The 23807-nt window shown below is 22.9% G+C and overlaps 1 protein-coding gene and 1 long non-coding RNA gene across 3 annotated transcripts in view; one reads left to right on the top strand and one right to left on the bottom strand.

Annotated features, from left to right (window-relative positions):
• Positions 1 to 3104: 3104 nt before the first annotated feature.
• Positions 3105 to 23807, bottom strand: part of LOC127290331 (uncharacterized) — a 192293-nt gene continuing 171590 nt past the window's right edge. The window contains exons 6-8 of one of the 2 annotated variants that reach the window (XR_007844295.1): positions 10449 to 10610; positions 3889 to 4181; positions 3105 to 3197 (exon numbers count right to left, since the gene is read on the bottom strand). This is a non-coding gene — a long non-coding RNA (uncharacterized LOC127290331). Of the gene's footprint in view, positions 3198 to 3888; positions 4182 to 10265; positions 10611 to 23807 lie in introns of those variants that run through there. The other variant, XR_007844294.1, reaches the window with a different exon arrangement.
• The window catches only part of LOC127290317 (ATP-binding cassette sub-family G member 4), a 40312-nt gene continuing 35285 nt past the window's right edge, over positions 18781 to 23807 (top strand). The window contains exons 1-2 of the mRNA XM_051318810.1: positions 18781 to 19205; positions 21954 to 22215. The gene's annotated coding sequence lies outside the window, so the exon portion shown is untranslated. The remainder of the gene's footprint in view (positions 19206 to 21953; positions 22216 to 23807) is intronic.

The following is a 23807-nucleotide window of genomic DNA, read 5'->3' as shown; positions in this document are numbered from 1 at the left end:
TACTCATTTTAATAAACATGTTTTTATTATAATGTTAAAAACTAATAAAAAAAAACTTATTTTTTCATGTTAAATTTTTCAAATATAGTGTAAAATTATAATCTATAAAAAATTTTAATTGTTGTTTTATTAAAATTTCCTTTAGATTAAAGAGGAAGAGGAAAGAAGATTTTTAAAAAAATTTAAAAATTGTTTTACCATCAATCGGTAATGTAGATTTCTATGACGGTAATTTTTATATTTTCATTTTCATGTTTTACCATTAGTCGGCAATGTTGATTTCTATGTCGGTAATTCTAATATTTTCATGTTTTACCATCAGTCGGTAATGTGTTAGTAATCTTTATATCATCATTTTTCTGCTTTTACCATCAGTCAATAATGCAGATTTCTATGCCAGTAATTGATTTTTATTTTAAAAAAGTTTTGACCTTGTATTAAAAAAATATTACTTTTTTTTTTTGATAATATTGAAAGTTTTTTTTTTAATAAACATTTGTGGTCCCCTATGTATAATATTTAAAAAGTGCCATACGGCATTAAAAATTAGACAAAATATACTGTGATTTAAGCCCATATAGAGCATTTTTTTAAAAATAAATCTATTCTGTGCAGGAGGACAATTTAAAAATTGTTTTACCATCAGTTAGTAATGTAGATTTCTATGTCGGTAATTTTTATATTCTCATTTTCATGTTTTACCATCAGTCGGCAATATAGATTTCTATGTTGGTAATTCTAATATTTTCATGTTTTACCATCAGTCGGTAATGTAGATTTCTATGTTAGTAATTTTTATATCATCATTTTTCTGCTTTTACCATCAGTTAATAATGTAGATTTCTGTGCCGGTAATTAATTTTTATTTCCAAAAAAGTTTTAATCTTGTATTAAAAAATCCCCTATGTTTAATATTTAAAAAGTGCCATACGGCATTAAAAATTAGACAAAATTTACTGTAATTTAAGCCCATATAGAGCCTTTTTTAAATTAAATCTATTCTGGGCAGGGGGACAATGACAATTTATTAAAAATTTTGTATGATGTAAACAATTGTTTTTCAAAGTTATAATAAAATGACTGATAAAAAAATTCTTTTTCACAGAATTTTCTTATTAATTATATATTTCTAATAAAACTTCTTGATTGATTTCATAGAAAACAAAAAAAAACAATTTTCTTATACAAAACATTTTCTTTTTGTCTTTATAATGACGCGACAACAACGTAATAATGATGCAGATGATGATCATTTATATACATAACAGTTAGTCATGTCGACTTTAAGTCATTATTATTATATGTATATAGAGATATAGATGTTAAACATCTGTGAACTTTAATTCTCAGAGATTATAATAAAGGAAACAAAATTTTCATTAAGTTGCAAATTTTCTAATTATAAAAAAATTTTAAAAAAATTAAATTTTATTTCGTAAGTATGTCATCTTTTGAAATTTGTATACAAAAACAAAGTACAAAATAATAAATAATAATTTATATATACATATTGTCATGTTAAATAAATTATTATTTAATAAGTAAAATTATTTAAAATAATTAATTACAATTATTATTAATCATATTAAGAATTAAATTTTTTTTTTTTAATTATGAAACTTTTTGTATTAGAAATTGGTAACTTTAATATAGAATATACAATGTAGCTAAAATTTCGACCGACCTAATTAGAAATATATTATGTATTATTATTCTTTGTAATGAATAACTGTCAAACAAGGAAGTTGGAGATAATTAAAAATACTTACGGAAGAAGGAGATATATATAGGAAAATATCGGTTGCAATTAATAATTCAGTCATTTTTTTTTTTGAATTTATATATACACACGTCATTAACGTTGATACGCTATTTTCAGTTTAACTCAATAAAATTTAATTTAAGTATAATAATAATATTAATAAGAATTCTCATTCAAGAGAATTTTAAGTGATTTAAATTTAAAAAAGCCAGGATTATATCCATTTACTGAATTTTTATTTCCACAAATTCTTATTTGATAGAATAATTAAAATTATTATAAATTAATAAAATTAGTTAACTTATTAAAATTTTCACCCGATAAAATTAAATAATAATAATAATAATAATAATAATAATAATAATCTATTTGTCGAACAAATATAACCTGCAAAAAGATTTCGGCGCGAATTTAAAAATTTGCCAATCAGAAATTATTAAGAAAATTGTGATTGGTTAATTTTAAAATTCGCGCCGAAATCCCTTTTTTTGTAGGTTATGTATGTTTGGACATTTGCTATTTTGGACAAATTGAACTTCGGTTTTTTAAAAATTTTATTAAATAAAAATTCGCACAAATGAAGAATTTTTAAATGCCACAATTTCCAATTCAAGGAATCTTTAATAATTGTCCTAATTTTTATTTGACAAAAATTAATTTTTAAAAACGTCGAATTTCAATTTGTCCAAAATTGCAAATGTCCAAACATACATAACCTACAAACAAAAAAGATTTCGGCGCAAATTTTTAAATTAACCAAACCCAATTTTCTTGATAATTTCTGATTGGCTAATTTTAAAATTTGCCCCGAGATCTTTTTACAGGTTATGTTTGTTGGACAAATAGATTATTATTACTATTATTATTCTTATTATTATTATTATTATTGAATTTTTTTCCAGTATGTATTATAATAAATTAACTAATTTTATTAATTATAATAATTTTTTTATTATTTCTGGCTTTTAAAAATTTGAATTAGAATTAAAAAAAAAAAAAAATGTTAAAGAGAAATTCTGTAAAATAAAAATTCTGTCAAAAAAAATTTGCTACCTAAAAAATATGTTAAATAAAAAGTCGTTTATTCAAAAATAAATAATAAATTTATTAATAATAGAAATAAATTTAATAGAGAATAAAAACAAAAACTCGATTTCTCTTTTTCTTATTTCGTGCAATTGTTATTTATGCAGATCATTAAAATGAATTGCATTTTTCAATTATATTATATAATAGGTACACATAGTAATTTTTATTGTAAGACCTTTTTTAAATTTTCGAAAAAAATGATGAATATTCAATTAGAAATAAAAACAATTTTTTTTACACAAAATACATTTTTTTATTGTTAAAAAATTGCCATTTACATTTGATTAAATTTCTTTATTAAAAGCCGCGTATTTTCACCAAAAAAAAGAAGTTTCTTCATCCATTCCTGTAAAATAAAAGAGACGTCATGACATAGTTTTTGTCATTTATGAAATTAATTAACTCCCCAGTTTAACTGTCACTAGAAATAGCTGGATTTATAAATACAAAATAACTTTAATAATAACAATATTAATAATAATAATCTCTTATTGTTTTATGAAAAGAAATTAAAGACAAAAATTAAAAGATGAGAAATAAAGTAATTTTTCACAAATAAAATCTAATAATTCTAATTATAAATAATAACAATAATGAAGATATAATAAGAAATAAAAAAAAAAATTAGAAGATATAATTTTACAAATTATAATTTGAAGAAACTCATTTAAAAATTAGGCTAATTAGAATTATTGATAAGATTTGTCAATTAACATAATTATTTGACAATAAATAATGTTCACGAAATACAATTGTGGTTTTGATATAATAAATTATTTGTTAATTAATGTGATTATTAGACAATAAATGTTTTGTCTTTTAGTGGCTTTTTAATTACAATTTTTTATTTCTTTTCATATTGTTCTTTTTGGTGTATTATTTTCCCTTTGGTTTATGAATTATTGCAATTAACACTAATAATTTATAAATTGAAAGTATAACTAATCATTTTTTTTTCTAATAATAATGAAAATATATTATATTTATATTATAATATATTATGTATTATATGCTATATTATATTATATATGACTTACATGACTTTCCACTTTAAGGAATAATTTTTCAAATGATGCAAATATTAACATTATTAAAATTTTATCTAAATTTTGAGGTTATGTTCGTTTCTTGATTAGGGGACTTTGAAGTTATGTTTGTCGGACATAGTCTTTAACCCAATGATCCCTTGACCTATGTCCTTGAATTTTGAGGTTATGTTTGAACTAAGGCCTTAAATACTGAAAACCTATTCCCTTGAATTTTGAGGTTATGTTTCATCTATGACTTTGAATATGATTTTCTGACGTATTTTGATGCGCTGAACACGAATCTGAAATCCGATTTACTCCATTAGGTCAAAATTTTTTTCTAACCTCAAAAAACATGTCTAATCAAACAAGTAACTCAAAATTCTTGTGGGCTTGGGTTCTAGGGGTTTCTGGGGTCACTGATAACGAATCTGATGTCAGATTTTAAAAATTCAAAATGTCGGATGCGAAATGGAGGACAATTTTAAAACAAAATTATTGTATTTTTCATGCAAATCTGTGTCTGGGAACTTTTTTTAAAATTGTCCTCCATATTGCATCCGACATTTTGAATTTTGAAAATCTGAGATCAGATTCATAATCAGCGATCCCAAAAACCCCTAGAACCTAATCCGATAAAAATTGTGAGTTACTTGTTTTTGATAAAAAGAAGAAAGAAAAAAACAATTTTGTTAAATTAAACAAATTTTTGCTATTTTAACACTGATATATGGTATTGCTCAAGTATTTTTTTTTTTTTTTTGTATCTATGACACATGTTTTGCCTATATATGTAACTATTAAAGTATATAAAATGTCATTGCTCGCTGTCAATACGTATCTCAAGGGGATCTTTTATGACATCATTCCATTTTAAAATTCATTTAGAAGGCCAATAAAACGTTACTTCTTTTTCTCTTTTATTGTTTTCTTTCTTTCCTTTTTTTTTTTTTTGTATACAAGCTTCAACTCAGTTTATATTTGAAACAAAGTAACTTTTTAAAAAAGGAATTGTAATTAACTGAGCTTCCTCTTCCTACGTTAGAAAATTTTTGTAGTTCATTGTTTGTTTTATGAAGGAGCATGATTTGTATCTACGATTACAGATTGAGGAAATAATTTAACAATATAAGAATCTTTCTTTAAATGAAATAATGAAAAAAATAGATTTACCGTAAATATAAAAAGAATTATATTTGTATAATTTTAATTTATTAATACTAAAGAAGAAATTAATTAAATAAATAATAATAATAATAATATCTAGAAATATCTATAAAAAAAAAGATTTATAAATAAATTGGATCCCTCTGTGGATACTAATGTCAACATTAATTTGTCAATTATTCATAATATATATCTTTCTGTATTATAAAAAGATTTCGCCGCAGTCGCCGCTGTTTCAGAAATTTTGACCTAGGAGGGGGGGGGATTCCACCCTCCTAAATTTTGAGGTTATGTTCGTTTCTAGACTCTGAATATAGCCGCAAGTCCCCTCCCCCGCCAGAAATGACCTAAATTTTGAGGTTATGTTCTTTTCAAGGCTCTGAATATAGCCGCAAGTCCCCCCCTCCCTCCTCTCATTTCCCCTCCTCCGCCAAAATGACCTAAATTTTGAGGTTATGTTCGTTTCAAAACTCTGAATTTAGCCGCAAGTCCCCTCCCCTCCCCCACCTGAAATGACATAAATTTTGAGGTTATGTTCGTTTCAAGGCTCTGAATATAGCCGCAAGTACCCCCTCCCTCCTCTCATTTCCCCTTCTCCGCCAAAAATGACCTAAATTTTGAGGTTATGTTTGTTTTAAGACTCTGAATAAAGCAGTATGTCCTTCCCCCTTCCCTCATCTCTCTCTCTCTGTATTTCCCGCCAAAAATGACATAAATTTTGAGGTTATGTAAATTTCAAGACTTTCAATATAGCCGCAAGTGGAGGTGGAGTTCCCGCGAAAAATGACTTGAATTTAAAGGTTATGTTCATTTCAAGACTTTTTAATAATTTATTGGTTTTTAGGCAATTTCATTGAAATTATTTTTAAAAATAATTTCTTAATGTCGATTTTAATTTATTTAATTATTTATTTATTATTAATTAAAATTTAATCATTTTAATTTTAATAATATTTATTCAGATTTCAATGAATTTGTAATAATAATTCTTTGAAATAGGTGGTTCATTTGGAAAAATAAGATCAATGGAAAAAAAAATGATTAGTATATATATATATATTTTTTTTTTTCAATCAGAAAAAGATATAAAATAGATAATAAAATAACAATAATATAGGTCAAAGAAGCAAAAAATAATAAGATCCATAAAAACAAAAGGAAACAAAACTTACACAAATTTGTCACAATATTATATATTATTATATTATATATATTCAAATATATATAAAAAAAAAATTGTTTTTGTTTTTATTTTGCATATTTTTGATGTTTTATTTATTTTATTTTTTTTTTTTAGAACAATATGTAATTACTTGCAAACTTAAAATTCATTATTTCAGCTTCTGGTTTCTATATAACTAGCTTCTAGAAGCGCATATAGTTTAGATTTAGATGAGAGCGCTTTCTAATAATATCGCTTAAGATAAATTACACTGATGGCATAGCGCGCGGGGGTTTAAATGATGATTACAAGCAGATGGGTCCATTAATGGAAGAAAGTTATAAAAATTTTTTTTATAAAAACTATATATAGACAATAAATTTTTCTATTGTAAAAAATTTTTAATATGAATTGAAAGCAATTTCTTTTTTTTTTTAGGAAATGTTTAATCGAATTTAAATTAACCATAATTTATACATATAACAGAATTTCTATGTATTCAAATTTTTATTTAACAAAATATTTTTTCAACATAATTCCCATTTTTTTTTTTTTTTTTTTTTTTTTTCGAAAGAATTATTTTTAACGCAGGAATGTCTATTTATCAGAATTCTTATTAAATAGAATTTCGTCTGATTAGAATTTTTAAATGACAGAATTTTCATTATAAACCAAGTCTTTATATTTGTCCGAATTTTAATTAACACAAAATGTCAATTTAATAGAATTCCCTCCTTTTTTTAGCATAATATTTTTTCAATATTATAAAATAGTTTAAAAAATTTTAATAATTATTTTCTTTCAATGTATACGTGGTTAAAATTATTAAAAAAGAAAAAAAATGTTCAATTTTAGGATTCCAATTAAAATGATAAATTAAATTTTGATAGGCCCAAACTACATTCAAATTTGATTTTCTCAATTAGAATTAATTGGTTCGACAAATTTCGATCCAATTTCCATGTTATATATATGTATATCTATATTATAAAAAGATTTCCCCTCTGTTTCCAGCATAGGTCATTCCATGTCAAGTGTACCCAACCCATGTTTTTGACAAGGTTAGGTTAGGTTAGGTTAGGTTAGGTTAGGTTAGGTTAGGTTAGGTTAGGTTAGGTTAGGTTAGGTTAGGTTAGGTTAGGTTAGTTACTCTTGACATGGAATGACTGTATTATAAAAAGATTTTGCCGCTGTCTCCAAAATGGATCATTCCACATAAAGTGTAAACAACCATTGTACTAACCATGTCAAAAACATGGGTATTTTAGTTGGGCAAATTGACGTGGAACGACCCATATATCTACCTAAATTAGTATTAAAACGAACATAACCTTAAAATTCCAGGTCCTAGGTCTCTAAGATTCAAGGTCATGGATCAAACATAACCTTAAAATTCAAGGGTATAAGGTTTTAGGATTCAAGGTCAGAGATCAAACATAACCTCAAAATTCTAGAATATAGGTTTCTAAAATTAAAGGCCTTAGTTCAAACATAATCTCAAAATTCAAAGACATAGGTCAAGGGACCGTTGGGTTTGAGGCTATGTCCGACAAACATAACTTCAAAGTCCCCTAATCAAGAAACGAACATAACCTCAAAATTTAGATAAAATTTTAATAATGTTAATACTTGCAAGCCTTTAAAAAAAGTAATTACATTAAAGTGTAAAATAATGTAATAACAATAAGATTCCAACTATTTGTATGCAACTCCAATAATTAAAAACTGATGAGAAAAAAGTCATACAAATTTATGATTACAAATGAAAAAAATAATAAATAAAGTGATCGTTAATTTTGAATTAGTTAAAAATAATTAATTTGATAGTGTAATAAGTTAGACTTTTACCAAAAAAAAGAAAGAATATGTACATTTTTTTTACTATAAAAAAAAGAAAGAAAAAATTATTTTACAATTATATTTACTCGATGAAAAAATTAAAAGTATTTTTAAAAGAAAAAGAATTTCGATTTCTATAAAGTTCCAAGGGTGCCTCAGTCAGTTCATCAGACATTTCCCTGAATGACGAATACTGCGAGCATTTTGAATGAATCATACAGAAAAAAGAAAAAAAAAAAAAGGACAACCAAGAAGGTACATTGCAGAACTCGAATCGACTTTAAGGCGCAAAAAAGTAGGTTTATATAGTCGATTTATATTAGGAAAAAAAGTTAAAAAAGACAAATATTTTTTTTTGAATTTCAATAAATTTAATTTAATAAATATTCTACTTCTATGAACCATTGTTATTACAATTACAGAAAATCCAATTCACCGAATTTTAATTTGTCCGTATTTTTATTTGTACAAATTTTTAATTTGCTAAAATTTTTAAGACGCCGAATTTTGTATTTTGTCCGAAATTGCAAATGTCCAAAAGAAAAAAAAATCGAATTAAAATTCGTCTAAAAACTAATTACTTTTTAATAAAATTCGAGATGCATGATTTTGTTCTATAAAATATCATTAGTTAGAATTTTCATTTTATGGAATTTCATTTGTCATAATTATTTTTGAGCCGAATTTTTATTTATTATTGAATTAAGTATTTTGCAGAATTTTCAATAAAAACTATTTTCTATATTACAGAATTTTTATATAACGAAAAATTAACTTCACAGAATTTTCTATTTGTTCGAATTTTTATTTTTCAGAATTTTTATTTGCTCGAATTTTCAATTTAATATAATAGGCATTTTAAAGAATTTTTATTTGGTAGAATTTCATTGCATAGAATTTTTTTTCCGATGAATTTTTATTTGTTCGAATTATTATTTGATATAATTTCCATATAACCGATTTTTTACACTACAAAATTTTTACTTAATCAAAAAATCATTTTTAAGAATTTCTAATTGATAGAATTTTCATTTGTCCGAAATTGCAAATGGCCGAAAAAAACTTCGGCGCGATTTTTAAAATCAACCAATAAAAAATTATCCATAAAATTGTGATTGGTTGATTTTAAAAATCGCGCCGAAATCGATTGTTTGTTCGGCCATTTCCAATTTCGGACAAATGAAAATTCTATCAATTAGAAATTCTTAAAAATGATTTTTTGATTAAGTAAAAATTTTGTAGTGTAAAAAATCGGTTATATGGAAATTATAACAAATAATATAATTCGAACAAATAAAAATTCATCTAAAAAAAAATTCTACCCAATAAAAATTCTTTTTAAAATGCCTAAATTATGTTAATGGAAAATTCGAGAAATTGAAAATTTGAGCAAATAAAAATTCTGTGAAGTGAATTTTCGGTTGTATATAAATTCTGTACACGGAAAAAAAAGAAAAAATAATTTTTGCTACTTTTAGAGTACAACGGAAACTGTCCGAAGTTTCTGCGCATATCTGGCAACTTTTATTCCAAAAATAGTAAAATTAACTATTTCTGTAGTAAATTTTTCTGTTTCTGTAGTAATTTTTACTATTTCTGGAGTAAATTTTACTATTTTTGAAGTAAAAGTTGCCAGAGATGCGCAGAAAATTCGGACAGTTCCCGTTTTACTCCGAAAGTAGTAAAAATTACTTTTTTTTTCCTTGTAATATAGAAAATTGTTTTTATGAAAATTCTGCAAAATACAAATTTGAATAAATAAAAATTCGGCTCAAAAATAATTATGACAAATGAAATTCCATAAAATGAAAATTCTAATTAATTAATTTTATGGAATAATCATGCGCTCCTTTTTTTTCTGTAAGGAACGAAAAAGAAAATGTATCCAAATTTAAAAAGTCATAGATAAATTTCACGTGGAATCGATCATATATATACACAATAGTTTAAATTTCATACAATTCTCCTCATTGTCATTTGTAATATAAAAGGCTTCAACAAAAAAAGAAACGAGAAAAAAAAAGAGAGAGAGAGAGATTCATCAAGAATCAATCTATAATATCGTAAAAGTATAGAGATAGCGTGCAAATAGTACTCTCTACTTAGGCTTGAAGAATGAGATATATAGAAGAAAAAAAAAATTAAGAGAGTAAAAAAAGAGGAAAGAGTGAGAGAGAAAGAGTGTGCGCGCGCGAAGAATAGCGCCTAAGTGAAGAAAGGAACGAAACGAAACGTAAAAGTTTTCAGTGCACGTGTACTTGCAATGCACCGAGAAAAGTACACTTGCACTCGAGATCGCGACTGGTTCAACTCTTTGGTGCCAGAGTATCGACCTGAACGGCAAACCATGCGGTAGAGTAGAGTCCATTCTCTCTCCTTTCATTTTATCTCACTTACTCACATTGACCTTATTATTTTTCCTTCCTTCTCACACCTAAACAATCTTGAAATAGTTGTATGTCCCGTCTCTAATGGTAATTTTCTATAAGGTTGAAAATTCACTGACCGTTCAAGCCAACATCGTGCTTATTTTCTTGACATCTTTGTTTTGTACATGCGCAAACTATAAAATCCAATGCCGTATCAATTGACAATAAACTCCCTCATTTTGCAAAACAAAAGAAAAATTTTATTTTTATATTATTTTTAATAAAAAAAAAAAAATTTCTTTCTATAATTCATTATTTTTCATTATTTATTATTATTATTATTATTATTATTACTTTTTTATTATTTTTTAATAAAATTTTATTTTTTTTATTTATTAATTCATTATTTTTTATTAATAAATAAAAAACAAAATTATTTACACACAATCTATAGTAGATCATTAATTTTGATTTTGTTCATGAATAATTTATTTAGAATAATTTAAATTGTTAACATTTTTTTTTTTCATCGAGTGCATTATTTTAAATATTCTAAAATAATATTAATTTTTTGAAACAATATCAAAAAAATTAAATTTTTTAAAAATTCTAAAATAGTCTAAAAGAATTATAATATTGCCTTAAATTGTTGGATGTGACTTTTGGTAAAAATCCAAGTTTAAAAAAGATTTTTTTCAATATTATATAATTAAATATTCATATAATAACTGAAAAATATATTATATAAGGGGAAAATATTTTCAAATGATCCAACATAAAAAATGTGATTTTTTTTTTTAAAGTCGTAACTGTTATGCAAATATTAAAAATAGTAATTTTAATAATAATTTTAATAATAATAAAATAATAATTTAAAAACCATTTGTTATAAAAAATTTTAATTTTGTGCACTTTTAGTATTAAAAGAAAATATGAAAATGTTCTCTTTTTTTTGAAATAATTATTCAATCAATAGAAATAATAATCAATAGAAGCAAAATTTTGAATAGTTGACCATTTAAAAAACACGTGTAATGATTTTTATATTTTAAAGTATATAATATTAAGGCCGTGTCAATTGAACTTTACACGTGGGACGGTAGTAAATGATGAATTAGATGATTCTCACTATATCAAACTTCATTCTTTAGTTTGAGATTAGGAACTCCTTTTTTTTTTAAATAAGAATGTTTGTTTTTAAAATACAATACTACAAGTTTGCTGCGGCAGCGAATTTCTTTTTTTTTTTTTTGCTTTCATATTGCAAACTTTGGTCCTTACTAATTTTGAGGTTATGTTTTCAACTTTGTTAGTATTTTGGCCTTAAGATCATAAGTCAAGAAACCGCTAAGTTTGACGTTAAAAACATAACCTTAAAATTAGGGCAAAATACTACTAGTAAACATCAAAATTAGCTAAAATACGAACATAACCTCAAAAATTCACGATATATGTGACGCTCTCTGAAGAAAGACGAAGCAAACGAATTACAGATTATCTTTACAATAGTTTTATGTCTTGATTAAAAGTTTATATTTTTGATTTTTTACATAAAATCAAAATGAACTTTAATATTCGATGATACGAAGACTTAACATAAATTCGTTTTGAGAGTTAATTCTCTTTTTTTGTATTTTCACATAAAAAAATTTCGAAATATAACCTAAAAATTTTTTTTTAAAGTTTTCTTCACAACGCGTCACCATATATTTGATTATAATTCTTCGTGGTTTGTTTTTCTTTGTTCTTTTTTTTTTTTTGCAAAAGATGAAAAAAAAAATTGTACTCTAAAATTATGAGAAGATTTGATGTATTTATTAAACTTGAATAATCGTGGCCTGTCGATATTTATACTTGAGAAAAGTTTCCTCTTCCTAAGAATCATGATGACTATCACAAGTGTGTAGAGCGCACATCATAAGAGTAATACAAAGTAATATATAATTTTCTTGCAAAACAGCATCCTGTCTTTATAAGCGAAACACCAATTATATGTGAAATCGACTAGAGCTGTTCACTATATATATATATATATATATATATATATATATATATATATATATATATATATATATATATATATATATATATATACAGCTGACTTACAAATGTTTTGCTGAGAATTTTATTACTTCTTGTACTGAATATTGCTTTATGCTCTAGAGGAGATTTGTTTCCTTTCTCCTTATTTATATTGTATATATTTATATATATACACACCAACGAAAAACTAAAAATATTAATTTTTTTTATCACTTTTTAAAAAACAGTAAATTACTTCTTATTTTTCAGAACTTTTCATAATTCATAATATTTATAATTATTCTATATTTTTCCAAATTTTGTCATAATTATATACATATTATAAAATTTCTCTTTGAATAAATAAAAAAAAATTACATGCGAATTATATTTTATTATATTGTCATTTATAAATAACTTGGTAATAATTTTTTGTATATATTATTATAATGTTAAAAAATAAAAAAAAATAAAAATTGGAACAAACTTGATTCTTTGTCTTCGCAATGCCCTAATTTCTAAAGACGTTAAGTTAAGTGTGCAACCGCAAAAGTACTAAAAGTTCTTGACCATTCTGGCTCATACTTATAAGATATTAAATGGCTTTATAGCCCCAGTTGTAAAGTCTTTTTCCACGAATCCCTGGTACTGACTGATTTAGAGACAATTTGAAAAAATTTTTTTTTTTTTAATAGAACTTTTGGGAAAGGCATATGGTGAAGAAAACTTAAAGAAAAATGCCAATTAATAATTATTATTAATTTATATTATAATAATAATAATAATAATAATAATAATAAAAACATAATAATCAGGTCCGAAGTTATATGCATGCAAAATAAGCAGCTGCTTACCCGGCCACCAAAGTTTTGTAAAGCTAAATTTTTTTTCAAATTTTTAATAGCAATGATGTCATGCACTCACTTCAATCATTTATTTGAAAATAAGTTAACAAAAATATCAATTTTTTTAATATAATAAAAATTTTCTGCATTTTTTTTGCAGACTTTTGGTTCTCGATTAATCGCAATGCATTTGTATTTTTCTTCTTTTTATAATCTCATTTCTTCTCATAATTCAGGAAAGAGAACATTAGCATATAATGCCATCTACATTTGGTAAAGAATAACTATTTCAAAGCTTACGCACCAAGATAGCTCAGCCCTGCCTTGACTGTGTTGATCAGCTGGTATCAGAAAATCAACATGGCGCATCAGTATTAACATGAAAATAGTTTATGTTTATTTCAATTATAGTTGAATCGATTAGAAATTAATAACAATAAATTAGTGTTATTCAAACGCTTACACTTTAATTTTCGTTTTGGTTACTTAGTCAAAAATATCTTTGTCAAAGACAACGAAGCGGGTAAGAGGCACATTCTGCAATTCGTTTATAACCTGAAAAGACTCATTTTGTATATAAAAATAGTTCTTACTTTTGATCTATTTTTTTGGACTTTAATATGACACAATTGCAAATTACTCAGTTCTTTTTGTTAATATTCATTGTGTTTTTTACATAATTTGTAATAGAATTTGTTAATAATAAATAATAATTTGTTCGGAATTTTTAACAGGCAGAATTTTGGTTATAAATTTCGATCTTAGGTAATCTTGTAAAAATACAAGTTTACTGCATCATTTTAAAAACATTGTTGTTAATTTAAAATTTTAAATATATATTGAATTAAAGGTATATACAAAATATATTTTTTTTAAAAAGTGTTTTATTACGTTGTAATAAAATTTTCGTCAGTTTTTGATGTGAAGTTGTCTAATTTTTTATCTCAAATTTCAAAAGGGCTTATGGCCACTTTTTTTGGTAACTCCTGTCTAGGGCCCCCCTATAGGTGTAAATCTCACCCTTTTGTTAAAAGGTCAAATTATTAACAAATCTTATTTCTAAAATTTCGAATTACCAAAAATTCGAATATTTAAAATTTTCAAATTATCAACAAATAGAAACTTTTAAAAATTCGATATTTTGGTTATTTGAACTTTTAAAAATTCCTTCTTTTTGTAATTTTGGACATTTAGAAATGTGATTTTTTAATAATTCGGATTTTTAGAAATTTGATCTTTTGAATATTTGAACTTTTAGAAATTCGATTTTATTTTTTGGTAATTAGAACATTTAACAATTCGATTTGATAGTAATTCGAAATTTAAAAAATTCGACTTTTTAAACATTCGACTTTTTGGAAATTCAAACTTTTAAAAAATTTTCTTTTCATATTACGAACTTTTAAAAAAGTCGAACTATTAAAAACTTTATCTGTTGGTAATTCGAACTTTTAACAAAATCGATCTTACAGTATAATTAGAAATTTAAAAACATTCGAGGTTTTAAAAATTCGGGTTTTTAAAAATTCGAACTTTTAAAAATTTGTCTTTTGGTAAATCGAACTTTTAGAAATTCGAATTATTAAAAATTCTACATCTTTTGGTAATTCGAACATTTAATATTTGGATCTTATTATTGAAAAATTGAATCTTGAAAAAATCAAATTACCAAAAGAACGAAATTTTGAAAATTCAATTTTTGAATAATTTGGATTTTTAAAAATACGATATTTTTTCGTAATTCGAACTTTTAAATATTCAATTTTTTGGTAATTTGGACTTTTTTTAGAATTTTTTAATATGAATAATCTCTGAGAATATCATAAGAGTAATCTAATCCTCTTAATATAAGATCACTCGTTTTTTTTTTAAGATATGTTTCATAACTTTTACAAATATATATATAAAAGATAAAAAAAAATATACAGAATATTTCATTATCATTTTACAAAACAATTTTTTTTTTAATCTATTTATCGCAATTCCTCCCCCGTTGATTTTGAATAGTTTTTATCTTTTCAAAGTTGTTTACTCTTTGCTCATTGAAAATTGACATTCGGTGAGCTACTACTCGTTTTGTCTATATACATATTTGATGTTTGAAGTTAATAATCTCCGGCCATTAATGATGAATCATCGTAAGAAATCTATGATATGCGAGGATTCTTGTCAGTGTTTAGAGAGAAAAAAAAAAAAATTAAATGGTCATTAATTAAAATTATCGTTCATTGTAACTATTATTTATTCGCTGAAATTACAAAGGGGTCACAAAATTTTGCTATTAAACTCGTTAAAAGTTATAAAATAGATCAGAAAAACGATAACAATAACATTTTTAATAAGACAATATTGTTGAAGAAAAAAAGGCAAATAATTTCTATAATCCAATAAAAGAAAACGGTGATACAAAATAATCGCAAAAAAGTCACAAAATCAAAAAATTAATTATAAAATGAATTAAAAAATTGTCATAAAATATGTTTAAAAAAATTTTTTTAAATTCTCATCTTGTACAATAAAAAAACAAATGTGATAAAAAAAAGAATAATATAAATGTTACACAAACAATAACCAATACAATAAGGCATAAAATGGTCATAAAAAACGTTTCAAGCAGAAAAAAATCGAATTTAAGTTTTAAAATTACCTCAAAGATGTTAGCGTGTCAAAAAATTGCATACAAGAATGTGGTCAGAAAATAGAAAAAGAACATTATTCAAGAGAAAACCGAAAAGTCATAAAATAGTTCTTTTTTATTTAAATGCCAATTTTGTCATTTTATGACCATAAAATATATTATAAAAGTCAAAAACTGGTAAAATTGGTCAGAAATACGTTTTTAATACCTACTTTAACGTAGTCAGAAAATGGACATAAAGAAGCCATTGCGTCAAAGGATACAATAAATACCAAAATAGTCAGAAAATGATTATAGAATGTTACAATATTTATAAATTATAAATTACAAGGTACAAAGTCACAAGCTGGTCATAAAAAAACCTCACAGTCATAAAAATAAGGACAATTGAATAGAACAATAATACCCGACAAAATGGTCAGAAAATTCTCATAAAGAATACAATGTGTTAGCAATGATACGAATAATAATATTAGTCGGAAAAAAAATCTATATCGAGTTTTTAAATTAGAAATAACAAAATTTGAAGTAAAAGACACAATGGTCAAAAACAATAAAATGAGTCATAAAATTGGACATATATTTATATATCTTTTATTGTTTAAAATTTTTTACTTCTATATCAATAATGCAACTAAAAATGTTTGAAATTTTTGCTTAAAAGTCGTAAAAAGTAGAAAATAATTCACAAAATAATAGCAGAAAATATAAAACAGGTAATCATATTGAGAAACGTTCGGTCAGAAAATAAAGTGGTAAAAATAAGTAATATAAAAATTATAAAACAAGAACTACAAATAAGTCGTAAAAGGGTCATAAAGAAGATTTCAAGTCGAAAAAAATTCTATAGTTTAAGGTAACACAGTTTCAAAATTACCATAAACTAGGGATCGTAGAATGATTTTTTTCCAATTTCAATATCGATTTATTCTTTTTTCGTCCAATTTCTGACCACACAAAAGTTATAAAGTCAAAAAATTGGTAAAAATGGTTAGAAAAAATCGTCTATATAGTATATTAACGTGGTCAGAAAATGTACATAAAGAAATTAATCCGTCAAGGAATATATAACAGACAATAAAATGATCATAAAATGGTCAGAAAATGAATTTATTAGTTACAACGAGAAATAGAAGATTTAAAGTAGTCACAAAATGGTCAGAAAATTTTCATATAGAGTTAAATGAGTTTGCAACGATACTAATAATAAAAAAAATCTCTGCTATATTATATCAAATTAAAAATTTTAAGAGTTGTACTAAAAGACACAAAGGTCATAAAACATGCATTAAAACAGGTCATAAAACGTCAATTTACTATGCATAAAATTATAATTACTTACAACCAGAAATAGAAGTTTTAAGGTAGTCTTAAAAAACCTTATAGTCATAAAAATAGGGACATAATAGAATGAAAAATTGTCCATAATACCTGATAAAATAGTCAGAAAATAGTCATTAGCAATGATATGAATAATAGACAGAAAAAAAACCCTGGATTTATCAAGTTAGAAATTATAAAAATTGATCTTAAAGAAACAAAGGTCAGAAAACAGGCATTAAAATAGGTCATAAATTAGGACATAACACGACCATTTTTTCTGACCATTTTTTGACTACCTTAAAATTTCTATTTCTCGTTGTAATTAATAATTTCATTTTCTGACCATTTTATTGTCTGTTATATATTCCTTGACAGATTAATTCCTTTATATAAATTTTCTGACCACGTTAATATACTATTTAGACGATTCTATGCACAAAATGATGATTAGTTGCAGCGATTAAATTAGAAATAATAAGAATTTAAACTAAAAGATACACAGTCGGAAAACAAGCAGTAAAATAGGTTATAAATTAGGTCATAAAACAACAATACTATAAATATATAATTATAATTAATTACAACGAAAAATATAAGTTTTAAGGTGGTCATAAAATAAAAACCTTACAGTCATAAAAATAGGGGACTTAAATGGAACATTGTCCATAATACTCTATTCAATATGGTCAGAAAATTCTCATAAAATGTTAAAAGAATTAGCAATGCTACGAATAATTAAATGGTCAGAAAAATCATCTCTGGAATTATCAAATTATAAGGAATTAAACTAAAAGACATGAAGATCACAAAGTAGGCAATAAAATAGATCACAAAATAGGTCATAAAAAGAGAATACTATGCACAAAAGGAGACAAAAAGAATATGAATAGAGATACAATAATATGTACAATAACGCGTGAGAATATGGTCAGAAAATAGAAATATGGTCGGAAAATCGTCAATATTTCCGTCAACGAAACGGTCAGAAAATTTTTTTAATATAGATATGTATACATTGTTTTAGAAAATACAAAATTGATCATATATAACTCATAATAGTCAAAAAAAAAAGAGATAAAAATGGTCCGAAAATAGTCAGAAAATAGAAATATGGTCGGAAAATCGCCAATATTTTTGTCAATGAAACAGTCAGAAATTTTTTTAATACAGATATGTACACATTGTCTTAGAAAATACAAAATTGATTACATATAACTCATATTTGTCAAAAAAAAAAAAAAAAAAATGAGTCAGAAATTTGTCAGAAAATGGTCAGAAAATTATTTATACAATTTTTCCTTTTTTTACTAGTATTTTGTACTTTAGTTTTGTTTCTTTGTTATTTTAAAGTAAATTTGTAAAAATCTTTTGACGATAGTACATAATATGATGAATCATTGAATCGAGTGGATTATGGTGGAACTGGAGAAAAACATTGGGAGGCACAATGGACCTAGAGTATTATATATATATAGGTATATATATATATAGAGGGCACCCAAGCAATTTGAACCATTTGTATACGTTCCTGGTTTGACTCGTGAGTATAGTTCGGTTAAATTTCTGTCAGTGTACTCGGTGGCAACGCAGTTCTACAGCTGATTTTGAAAGGCACAGAGAGGAGGCACGCCACACGGGCGATGTTTTACTAGTGATTGTTGTTTCATTTTTGTTTGATTAATTTTCATTGGTGCAAATGTACATTATTCCTTTGTTTCTTTATTATTTCAGATAATTTTTTTTTTTTGTTTTTAATTTTATTTTACAAATCTCTTGGTGTCATTGTCTTGGTTGTGTATAATCGCGAGTGAATATATATATTTTTTTTGTTTGTTATGTGAATACTTCATGGATACATGTGATATTTAACATATATATATAAATATGTTTATATATAGTATTCAATAAGTGAAAATTTCAAATTTGAAAAAAAAATCATACTTTAAATTCACCCTATTAAGGTAATTGATTAATTTTAAATTTTATTATTAGTTTTATTATTAAAATTACGTAAATTACAAATAAATAAATAATATTAATATTTTAATAATAATTATTATTATTACTATTATTATTATTATTATTATTGGTACTATCAATAATATTATCATATTTATTATTATTATTATTATCATTATTAATAATATTATTAAAATTATTTATTATTAATATTATTATTAAAAAGAAACATTAAATTGTTGAGTTGAAATGATACTGTTCTATAGGGTACAAAATACATAGAAGCAGAGTCATTTAATCAGAGGGCTAACTTTATTTTTAGAAAATGAGATCATGTTCAAAAATTTGACAATGTTTGAAAATGATTTTGGGGTTTTTTTTTATTTATTTATTCTTTTTTTTTTTTTTTAAAAAACTGCTTCTTTTTTTTTATTGATTTTTTTTGTTGTTATTATTTTAGAACTTGAGACTAAAATAAAAAATTGATAGAGAAAGATAACATTGACATTGTAATTATTTTTATAACAGTTTTGGATAATTTATGTACAAAAGTAAATTGTTTTTTAAAATAAATATTAAAGTTAACGAAAATTAAAATAAATTAATTAAAATAAATGAAAATATAAATAAATTTATAATGACATAATATGAAATGTATTAATTTAAAGATTTTGCATTTTATTAAAAAAAGGAAAAAAAAAAAAAAAAAATTTGTTTCAAAGTTATGGAAAATGTTTGTAAAATACGAGACATATTGTATAATAAGAGAAATTTCTTCATGATTCAATATTTATTTATCTTTTTTAAATTATTTTCATATCGATCGATTTTTTTTTTGTTTCTTTTAATGTATAGGTATTTATTTAATGATTGAAAACATAATATTAACATTCATTAGAAAACAAATGGAGAGGAAATTTTTTTTTCTATTTGAAAGTATTTTTTTCATCTGATTTAGGAAAAATACTGTATTATTTGCTAAAATGTTTTTTTTTCTTTTAATACGAAAATTTTTTTTTTATGAAGAAAAATTTTTACCTTGCTGCGTATATTTAAATATGTATTCTCAAAATTTTTAAATAATTTTTTTTGTATTTAAAAATTTTTAAATAATAAAATAAAAAAAAAATAATAATATTCATATATAAATTAAAATTAATTTGGTTTTTTAATTTAAAATAATATTTTTTCTATTTAATATTTTACCGATATAAATAAAAAAAAAAAAATTTTTAACTAGAGAATTTGTTATGCAAATGAAAACAAGTTTTTTTAGTATAATTTTTTTTTTAAATTCTGATTAAAATGAAAAACAAACAGAAAGTATTAGTTTTGAAAAATTGCAAATCTATAAAAAAAAATAATAAAATAAGAAAATAAAACTTAAGGGAACAAAAATTATTTTCATCTATTTTTTGTTATTTCTATTTTCTTCTAAAATTTTTATTTAAAAAAAAAATAATTTCACAATTTCGTTTTGAATGCGCAAATTTTTTTTTTCTTAATTAATTTTTTTTTTTTATATTTATATTATAAAAATTTTAATAGAAGAAGAAAATTTCTCTTATCCCGTAAACCGTTATTTTATATAGAATTATTACTAGTTTTAAAAAGTCAATATTTATGATTTAATTATAAACGGACATTAGACTAAAATATTTATTATTAAAATTTTGCATTATTAATTTGTAAAAAAAAAATAGCTTTCTATTGATTTATTGTTTCAATTTACGTAATAGTAAATAAATGAATATAAAAATAATAATAATAATAATAATAATAGTAATTAAAAATTAATTAATTAATTAATTAATAATAATAAATAAATACTAAATAAATAAATATTCAATAAATAAATTAATAATAATAAACAAATAGATAAAAATTATTTATTTAGAGCATAATTTACCTACTTTTTAAATTTAATTAATATTTAATTATATTAAAAATTATAACATATACAGCAAAAATTTTTTTTGATTATAGAATAAAATAGAAAAATTAAACATCAATCGTGTAATTTTTTTTTCTTAATCGAATCTTATAAAATAGAAACATGATTATTTTCTTAAAATTCAAGTATGTATAAAGATAAGAAAAAAAAAATCGAGATGAAGAGACGATATGTAAAAAAAAACTATTTCAAAATTATTCTTTGAAAATTGTTATCTATTATATTGATTTTAACTATACATATTTGATAGTGAAAATAAGTTCTCGGTATATTTGATGATTTATTTGTCAGAAAAGTGCATATTCCAAATGGAATTTTGCCAATCGATATTTCTTTTACGACCTATTTCAAGATAATTATACAAAATATAGTAACTATTATATAAAGGATACAGTTTTGAATGAAATTACTTTTTTTTTTCTTTTTGCCCAAAAAAAAAGTTCTATTTTAATTATCAATTTGTATTATTAATTAATAAATAATTAATTCTCATATTAACATTTAATTAATTTGTAAATTATATTATTTTCATTATTTATTTCTTTTAATTGTATTATTATTATTATTATTATTATTATTTTATTATTATTATAATAAATTATTCCATATACAAGTTTTAGTAGGTCTTTACATTGATTTTCAAATCCTTACATTCTATTATATGATTGTATAATATAATAATTATTTTTAAAATATTTGCAAAATTTTTAAAAAATTAAATAAAAATTATAAATTATAATTGATATTAATTTTTTTGTTATTTACATTTAAAAAAAAAAATCAAATATAATTACAGATTGGGAGTTGTGCGCGCGCGATTTTAATGTGGAATTATTGTGCCACAAATTCGAGATCAATAAAAGAAGAGAGGAATTTTTTAATATTTGCAAATTTTTATATATAATAACCCTTTTTGGTGCTGAAACTAATGACACACGGGCCAAGAGACTTAAGTAGCGTGATCCACGTTTTGTCAGACGAGATCGAAATTTTTCTGCCCTTCACAGTGGTATGACTGCGGCCTTCTCGAACACCTTTGTTCGTTCGTTCGAAGTGAGGTGAGTTCAAATTGAATTTTTTTCTTTTTTGTTTTTGTTTGAATTTAAAATTTTATTTTTCCTTAACTTATTTTAAAAGTTTTTTTTTTTCATTTTTTTTTTACTATAATTATAGAAATTATAATAGAAATAATAATAATAATAAATTAGAAAAATTATAGAAAAGGGACCTAAATGACTAAAAATTTTTAGGTTATGTTTAGTTATAGTTTTACATTGTTTAAACATTTATCTTTAATTATTTAAAATAGTAAATAATAATTTATATTTTGTAAATATAAATTTATAAATTAATTACAAATAATAATATAAATTAGTTAATTAATTATTATTATAATATATAATTTTTTATTATTAATTAACATAGAATACTGTTATAAATTTGATATAAAAATAAATATTAAAACGGAATTAGTATCAATGTACTTTTTCAAGGATATATATTAATTCTTGTCCTTTGTCCTTAATGTGACAAATGGGATGGACTTATTAAGTATTGAAAGAAAATGATACAGGAAATCCATTTATTCAACATTCATGGAAACTCAGAACATAGAGACAAAAAAAAAAAAAGAGAGAGATATATTGTTGAAGGTATTACAATTGACTCCAATTGTTTTAATACCATTTATTTTATTTCCGGTCCCGTTTCACATTGTTACGTTTATTTACAAAACTTTTTTTTTAACTTCTTTTTTTTGCAATTTCTTTATTCTAGAATATTTTCTTCAATATTTCATAAAAAAAAAAAAATATTTTTTCATTAATAATTGAATAAATTGCCAATAAAAATTATTTTTGATTTTGAAAAAAAAATGTTAAAAATTATAATTACATTTTTATTTAGAAATAAAAAAAAAGTAATTATAAAATGTTCTATTCATTAAATAAAGAATCACGATTTTATAATTAAAAATACAAAAAAAAAATGGTTTTAACAAAAAAAACAATAAAATTGTTTTTTATTGAATTATTTAATATTATTTAAGATTAATTTGTTTTTTTTTCAATTTTGAAATAAAACTTTTTTCTATATGCGCAGAAAATATGTTGCAATTTAAATGAATTTGCATAGAAAAAAATTAAAAGAAAAAAAAAATGTCAAGATGCGTTACAAAAAAATGAATTATAAAAATCCAATTATATGTGAATGTTTTATAAAATATTATTCGCAATTATCATTGATTATAAATTAATTTGTATATAAATCAAATACAAATGCGTCACATGTGACATATGTTTTTGCAAGCCAGGTCACAGTTTATATAGATTGATACACGTACTCCTAATATTCTCTAAAATTAGATGAATCTCATATACCTATACTCTAAACAATAGAGTGCAGATAATGACAAATGAGGGACGATTTATTTAATTCTATTTTCACTTTCGCCAATTCTAATTTTCACATTTACTTTCACTTCCATTAAAATAAATCAAATTTCTAAAAAAAAAAAGTCCGAATTACCAAAAGATTATATATTCAAAAGTTCGAATTACGAAAAAATATCGAATTTTAAAAAATCCGAATTATTCAAAAATTGAATTTTTAAAATATCGTTCTTTTGGTAATTTGATTTTTTTCAAGATTC

Source organism: Leptopilina boulardi, unplaced genomic scaffold (assembly GCF_019393585.1).
Source record: "Leptopilina boulardi isolate dan_hultmark-lab unplaced genomic scaffold, ZJU_Lbou_2.1 LbouV2_59, whole genome shotgun sequence".
Classification (NCBI taxonomy): Eukaryota; Metazoa; Arthropoda; class Insecta; order Hymenoptera; family Figitidae; genus Leptopilina; species Leptopilina boulardi.
Note: the sequence above shows the minus strand (reverse complement) of the source record. Positions and strands in the feature narration are given on the sequence as shown.